Source organism: Medicago sativa, chromosome 7 (genome assembly GCF_051527215.1).
Source record: "Medicago sativa cultivar Bolivia chromosome 7, Bolivia_mono, whole genome shotgun sequence".
Lineage (NCBI taxonomy): Eukaryota > Viridiplantae > Streptophyta > Magnoliopsida > Fabales > Fabaceae > Medicago > Medicago sativa.
Window position 1 is genome coordinate 10662912 of NC_140755.1, and position 8846 is coordinate 10671757.

Here is an 8846-nt window from a genome sequence, read left to right on the forward strand (position 1 = left end):
ATGTTAATAGAATTGTTGATGATGAAATTGCATGTTCATGATACATACATACATACATATATATATATATATATATATATATATATACACATATATATATACACATATATATATATACACATATATATATACATATATATATACACATACATATATATATACATACATATATACATACATACATACATATATATATATATATATACACATACATATATATATATATATATACATATATATATATATATATACATATATATATATATATATATATAAATACTTGATGAAATATGCTCAATTGATGAATTATGACATGTTGTTGAATTGTGATGGAATGCATGATTATAAGTTGTGGTTGTGGTTGATTGTTGTTGATAATCTCATTCCATGGTTTGGGTATGAATTATGATTGTAGTTGTGAATAATTGAATTGTGGTTTTTGTTGAAAACTTGTTGTTTTAAAAAAATGGTTTTAAAACAATTTATATATACATATATATATATATATATATATATATATATATATATATATATATATATATATATATAAATACTTGATGAAATATGCTCAATTGATGAATTATGACATGTTGTTGAATTGTGATGGAATGCATGATTATAAGTTGTGGTTGTGGTTGATTGTTGTTGATAATCTCATTCCATGGTTTGAGTATGAATTATGATTGTAGTTGTGAATAATTGAATTGTGGTTTTTGTTGAAAACTTGTTGTTTTAAAAAAATGGTTTTAAAACAATTTATAAAACTTATTCAATTGTCGCAAAACGAGTGTATTCGATATGTTAGAGCCTCGGGTCATGCCTTGGATCATTTTTGATGAATGGGGGACTTAACCCTTTGATTTTTAGGCAAAAATGGCGAAGACTCGAGACCGAAACACGCGAAAACGCGCGTTTACGGAGCGCTGCGCCTGAGCAAGGGCGCTAGGCGCCATAGTCAGAGAGCTAGCGCTAGGCGCTGCACCTCTAGCGCCAGGCGCCCAGGGAACGTTGTTTCGTGTCCAGGTGCTTGGGGGTGGTCGTGTAGGGGTCCTATGCGATCGTTTTGAAGTGTTCCTTTGCTGTTTTCACTTACTTTTCTACTAGAACAAACTTGGCTTTGTTGAAACTTAGATTTTCTATTTGGTTTGAAACTTGAATTATGCCGTTTTCGATTTTTCGGATTTTGTCGGAATATGAACTTTTGTGAACAAAAAGGATTACAAGCTTGGTCTACAGTTCATATAGACTTAGACAAGGCATGTAAGTATAGTATAATGTCTTAATCATGCAAAACTTGATTTTCGGGTGGGATTGAGGAATATATGAACTTAAGATTTTCTCATACGAACTTACCTTTGAACTAATGCTTGATAGTTTGTAAGTGGCCTATGTTCATACTTATATGACTAATTAAGATCGAGTTGTAGGTTTTCAAACTTGAACAAGTTACTTTGCTTTGAAAAATATCCATATTAACCGTTTTTACTACTTGATACAGACTTTGTCGAAAATGGTTCTTTAAAGCCGAGTACCTTATAAATCTTTCGTGAATAGCTTTATATGATTAAATTATGATATATGAATGATTGTTAAGTGTTGAATATGATGTTTATCATAAGGTGTTGTATTTTCTCCCTTATTTGGATTGTGAGAAATCATATGATGTTGTTGAATTATATGATGAAGTTGATATTGGTGAATACATATATGTTAATTGATTGCGATAACATCGGTGAATGCATATATTGTAATATCCCATGAGAAATTTTAAGCAAGGGCAAAATTGGTATTTTGCCAACCAAAATTCATTTTATAAAAAATTATTTCATCCCAACTTCTACACAATTCTACTTCCTTCTCCAACACAATTTTCTTTCTCTTCTTCTCCTCTCATTTTCGGCCTCATCCATCTCCACCTTAACCACCAAAAATTTCATCAAATCCTCCATGAAATCGTCTAACAATGCTTCATATGAGTTTTTAGCGGTGGATTAAGCAAGAACAAAGTTGAATTTCATCCTCCCTCCAACTCACTCCCAAAAAAAAAAAAAAAAAAAAACGTCCTTTCCCTCTCTTGGTCTAACTTATTAATTTCATTCCAATTTCATGGGAATTCATCATATAAGCTTGTCTTTGGGAGCATCTAAGAGTGGATTAAATACAAAGGATGTGTTATAAGTTGTGGTGATCATGAAAATGATTTAATTGATGTTGTAAGAGCTTTGGAAGAGAAGGGAGGATAGCTAGTGACTTGGGTTTTGGATTCTGGCACCACACATTCAAGAGGAATCAACTCAATAATTGTGAGTTCTATCTTCTACCACTTCTCAAAATTTTATTTTTTGGAATTTTTACATTTATTTTCGGTTTTTGAAGAAAGCCACAAATTTAGCATGTTGTTTTTGTTAAATTGATAATTTTAAGCTTCCTAGTAAGGCTTCAATGGTTATATGATACTTAGTTGTTGTTTGAGCCTTATTTTATCCTATTATGTGTTTAAAAATCATAGTTTATGTTGATGTAAGGTTGGAACTAGATTCTTTTGAAATTAAGAATTGAATCGGTGTAAAGAAATGTTGATTAAGTTTATATTCGACAATAATGCGTGAAATTTGGATTGAAAGTAGAGAGCTTGTTTAGGCATGTTATTTTGTTATGAAAAGCATGAGTATTGACTTAATTAGAGCCTTGGTATATACTGGTTTATAATGGGAGCTAGAAATTAACTTTGTATTTGTATTCTTGTTGGAGTTATGAGTTTTGAGATCCATTTTATTAAGTGGTGAATGTAGATTATAATTTTGGTACTATTTAGATAGAATATGATGCCATGATGGTTTAGATAAACAATAGTGCTATGGGTTGAATTACTCGAGGTTGAGAAAAATTAAAATCTCTTTTATGTTAATAATTATGTTTATGTTAGTATAAATGTTGGAGGGAAATTCTATCAAGGCAATTGATGTATAAAATTATAGAAAATCACAGAAAAATGGAAATGAGAAGAAAAATTGAAATGAGTAACATGCTCATAGATAAAGAAAGAAAAAGAGAATATATGGAAAAACCGTTTGCTACAACGAGAGATAATGTAGCCTATGACGTACGGGTCATAGTATTCCGTTTGCTACAACGAGAGATAATGTAGCCTATGACGTTTGCTACAACGAGAGATAATGTAGCCTATGAGGTACGGCTCATAGTAACGAATTAAATGTATAATTAATGATATGAAATTTTAAATCAAGAATTTTTCTAATATTATTGAAAGAGAACAAAAATTAAAATTATGAAACCAAGGAAAAAATTTTAAGGACCCTCCAACATGAATATTAACATAGCATACGCATATTATCATGAAAATTATGTTTAGAACGAATTAGCTACGAAGCAATAGTTCATGGGCATTTTTTATCAAAAGTAGGGAATGTGGAATTTTAGTTATGGAATTCCGGCTTAGTTAGCCGAAACTAGTTGTTATCAGAAAAGGATCGGAAACATACGTAGATAAGTATGTCAGAATGTAAGCTATACCAGAATACGATATATTGGAGATATGTTTATGATTATTATGATTATGGTGAATATGTTTATGAAATTATGATTAAGGTTATGAGTATGACTATATGAATTATATAATCAAAGTAGTATTTGAGAGAGCGATTCTAGTTATCCCCTAATCGCTCAGCTATGCGTAGTGAAATCCTATAAACCCGAAATGGGTTAAGTTTAGAAACAGATGGCGATCCTAGGTTCCCCGAGGTTGCCTATAGCCTAGGATAGGTGGAACTCACTGAGACATATTGTCTCATTCCAATCCCTTTTATTTATTTCAGATATACGAGTTGTTATACGACAGGATGATACTTGAGGAAGGAGCAGAAGTAGCTAGACCATATAAAGTACACGTCAGTGGTACTTTTTTCTGAATTAACAGGTGAGAAGTTATATGTATTGTTCAGAGAGTTTTTAATTATTGTAATTTTAATGTACCCGATGCCGAGTTTAACACTCATGCTAGATATTCTATGTAATTTTCTAGTATGGGTGTTTCAATTTGGTATCAGAGCTGGTCGATTCAGATTGTGCCTAGGGTCAATGGAATTCAATAATATGTAGTGTGACTATTGGGTTCCAAATATTTATTTCAAATGTCATGTCTGGCTGAGCCAGATCAACTCAGACTAATATATGACAGTTAGAACAAATGTCTGAAAGATGAATGAAACCTTAACAGAAGACGCAGTATAAGGAGTATGATGTAAGGTGTGAAGAAATAAACCAGAGTGGCGCAGGGGAAGCGTGGTGGCTGGTACCTATGCAGTTTAAATTAGTCAGTCAGAAAGAATCAGTTTGTAATGGACGTATGTTGAAATCTAAAGTTGAAATTATGGAGAAATTGTTTATGCTTATTAGCAAATAAATTTCTAAAATTTCGAGGACGAAATTTCTTTAAGGGGGGTAGAATGTAATATCCCATGAGAAATTTTAAGCAAGGGCAAAATTGGTATTTTGCCAACCAAAATTCATTTTATAAAAAATTATTTCATCCCAACTTCTACACAATTCTACTTCCTTCTCCAACACAATTTTCTTTCTCTTCTTCTCCTCTCATTTTCGGCCTCATCCATCTCCACCTTAACCACCAAAAATTTCATCAAATCCTCCATGAAATCGTCTAACAATGCTTCATATGAGTTTTTAGCGGTGGATTAAGCAAGAACAAAGTTGAATTTCATCCTCCCTCCAACTCACTCCCAAAAAAAAAAAAAAAAAAACGTCCTTTCCCTCTCTTGGTCTAACTTATTAATTTCATTCCAATTTCATGGGAATTCATCATGTAAGCTTGTCTTTGGGAGCATCTAAGAGTGGATTAAATACAAAGGATGTGTTATAAGTTGTGGTGATCATGAAAATGATTTAATTGATGTTGTAAGAGCTTTGGAAGAGAAGGGAGGATAGCTAGTGACTTGGGTTTTGGATTCTGGCACCACACATTCAAGAGGAATCAACTCAATAATTGTGAGTTCTATCTTCTACCACTTCTCAAAATTTTATTTTTTGGAATTTTTACATTTATTTTCGGTTTTTGAAGAAAGCCACAAATTTAGCATGTTGTTTTTGTTAAATTGATAATTTTAAGCTTCCTAGTAAGGCTTCAATGGTTATATGATACTTAGTTGTTGTTTGAGCCTTATTTTATCCTATTATGTGTTTAAAAATCATAGTTTATGTTGATGTAAGGTTGGAACTAGATTCTTTTGAAATTAAGAATTGAATCGGTGTAAAGAAATGTTGATTAAGTTTATATTCGACAATAATGCGTGAAATTTGGATTGAAAGTAGAGAGCTTGTTTAGGCATGTTATTTTGTTATGAAAAGCATGAGTATTGACTTAATTAGAGCCTTGGTATATACTGGTTTATAATGGGAGCTAGAAATTAACTTTGTATTTGTATTCTTGTTGGAGTTATGAGTTTTGAGATTCATTTTATTAAGTGGTGAATGTAGATTATAATTTTGGTACTATTTAGATAGAATATGATGCCATGATGGTTTAGATAAACAATAGTGCTATGGGTTGAATTACTCGAGGTTGAGAAAAATTAAAATCTCTTTTATGTTAATAATTATGTTTATGTTAGTATAAATGTTGGAGGGAAATTCTATCAAGGCAATTGATGTATAAAATTATAGAAAATCACAGAAAAATGGAAATGAGAAGAAAAATTGAAATGAGTAACATGCTCATAGATAAAGAAAGAAAAAGAGAATATATGGAAAAACCGTTTGCTACAACGAGAGATAATGTAGCCTATGACGTACGGGTCATAGTATACCGTTTGCTACAACGAGAGATAATGTAGCCTATGAGGTACGGCTCATAGTAACGAATTAAATGTATAATTAATGATATGAAATTTTAAATCAAGAATTTTTCTAATATTATTGAAAGAGAACAAAAATTAAAATTATGAAACCAAGGAAAAAATTTTAAGGACCCTCCAACATGAATATTAACATAGCATACGCATATTATCATGAAAATTATGTTTAGAACGAATTAGCTACGAAGCAATAGTTCATGGGCATTTTTTATCAAAAGTAGGGAATGTGGAATTTTAGTTATGGAATTCCGGCTTAGTTAGCCGAAACTAGTTGTTATCAGAAAAGGATCGGAAACATACGTAGATAAGTATGTCAGAATGTAAGCTATACCAGAATACGATATATTGGAGATATGTTTATGATTATTATGATTATGGTGAATATGTTTATGAAATTATGATTAAGGTTATGAGTATGACTATATGAATTATATAATCAAAGTAGTATTTGAGAGAGCGATTCTAGTTATCCCCTAATCGCTCAGCTATGCGTAGTGAAATCCTATAAACCCGAAATGGGTTAAGTTTAGAAACAGATGGCGATCCTAGGTTCCCCGAGGTTGCCTATAGCCTAGGATAGGTGGAACTCACTGAGACATATTGTCTCATTCCAATCCCTTTTATTTATTTCAGATATACGAGTTGTTATACGACAGGATGATACTTGAGGAAGGAGCAGAAGTAGCTAGACCATATAAAGTACACGTCAGTGGTACTTTTTTCTGAATTAACAGGTGAGAAGTTATATGTATTGTTCAGAGAGTTTTTAATTATTGTAATTTTAATGTACCCGATGCCGAGTTTAACACTCATGCTAGATATTCTATGTAATTTTCTAGTAGGGGTGTTTCATATATTTTAAGTAATGGCGATTTGTTGATGATTGCATATATGCTAAATGTTTGGTGATGATTATTTGATGAATGAATTGTGACAAACATGGTTATGTTTTGTTGTTGGTTGAACATGTTGAATATTGATTGTTGGTGGTGAATGCACACATTCTAATTTTGAATGTGATATTGTCGGTGAATGCATGTATGTAAATTAAAGGTGATATAGGATATTATATCCAATGGTGTTTGTGAATGTGTGGTTGAATATATGTATTGGTGTTAAGTCATATATTCATGCATACATAGTTGATGATGTTTTTGTTGCATCAAGAGTTGACGACTTTGTCGTAGTTGATGGTACCGTGTTCATGTAGGAGTTGTGTCTAGGCGCATTACATACATTTGGTGAATTTGTTAAATGCGTCATATTTGATTATGTGGTTGGTGAACTTTGGTGACTTATACACATTGGTGAGTTTGGCGAATTGTACACTTGGTGATATTTGACGAAGATGTGTACTTGTTAATGTTTGTGGTTAATGGTGATACTTGTACAATTGATGATTTTAATTGATGATGTTTATTTTAGTGAGAATAATGAAGTGTAATTTATCTGAATGTGATTTTATGACTTTTGGTGATGATGACTTTCTTGCTTATGCCTTGAAATGATGAATTGTATTTGTTGAGTTGATTAGGCTAAATGAAAATAAGGTGGGAAATCCTTTCATTGATTGATGTTGATAAATGATGAGCTTGTGTCGATGACTTGACCAGGGATTATATATGCTTACTATGCTATGTTAGAATTGTGATAGCATGATGTGTATGGAATGGGGGATAATAATCATGTGATGTTAGTATTCTAGGAGGGATGGGTATGTATATGTGTTATGCATGAAATCCTTGAATGCTTATGTTTTGTTTAAGTTGATTATGATTGATGTAAAGCTAACCCCCAGTGGTTTTGACCACCTACCTGTTTGTATGAATGGGTAGACGAAGTGCAGGATTAGTTTGCTTTTGGTGAGTTGCTTGGTGATTGCTTGGATAGTGGGAGCTAATCTCCGTTATCGGTTTATAGAGTCTTAGATTAGGCTCTGATTAGGTGTCAGGTTTTGGAGATTGCATGTATTGATATATTTGGAGTTATGACATGTATTTTTTAGATGTATGATTTATATCTGCTGCGACTGTTGAGAATTTTTTTATATATGCATGTTGATTTGGTTTTTGTTGAAGACGTAGCGTCTATTTCTTGAATATTTATATTATTCGCGTGTTTTATCACTTTAATAGAAATAGGGCGTTACAGGGATTACATCAAAAAAGAATATGAGGGAAATGAAAGAACCAAAAACATGCAGATACTCAACCTAATTCGGGAGATCGAGATGCTAAAAATGAAGGAGGCGGAAACCATAAAAGAGTATGTAGATAAGTTGCTGGGCGTTGTTAACAAGGTGAGATTACTTGGTAATGATTTTTCTGATGAAAGAATTGTGCAAAAAATTTTGGTTTCTGTGCCTGAGAGATATGAATCAAAAATTTCTTGATTAGAAGAAACAAAAGATTTGTCGAGCATTTCCTTGGTAGAATTGGTGAATGCATTGCAAGCACAAGAACAAAGGAAAATGATGAGAGAAAAAGTGTCCATCGAATGAGCTTGGTATGTGAAAGCAAAAAATCCAAGAGGAGGCAACAACAGGCAAAATGATGATAATTTTCAACCATGTGCAAACTGTAAAAAAGACAAACCATCCTCAAATAAGATGTTGGTGGAGGCCTGATGTCAAGTGCAGAAAATGTGGCAACATGGGACATGTATATTTTAGCAACCAACACTTTTTCTCTTGGGAAAAAATACCCATAGTTTTTGTTTTTGGAAAAATTAAAACTAAAGGACATAAATGTAATTTTCAGTTAAAGGTCGTTTTTTTTTATTTTCATTTCATTTTTCGAGAGCTTTTCCTGTCCCCTTCATTCTCTTTCTTCCTTCTCTGTTATCCCCTATGAAGAACAGATACGACACGACACTGACACTAACACACCGACACAGCTAATAGTTTGAAAAAAATCACATAATTCAGTGTAATTATAAGTGTTGATGTCGTGTCGGTGT

At 32.2% G+C, this 8846-nt stretch overlaps 1 long non-coding RNA gene across 1 annotated transcript; it reads left to right on the forward strand.

The window, feature by feature from the left end:
* Window positions 1-1752: 1752 nt before the first annotated feature.
* Window positions 1753-6740, forward strand: LOC146904163 (uncharacterized). Its single transcript, XR_015020728.1, has 3 exons — window positions 1753-2303; window positions 3837-5022; window positions 6522-6740. It is a non-coding gene; the product is annotated as an uncharacterized LOC146904163 (long non-coding RNA).
* Window positions 6741-8846: the final 2106 nt, after the last annotated feature.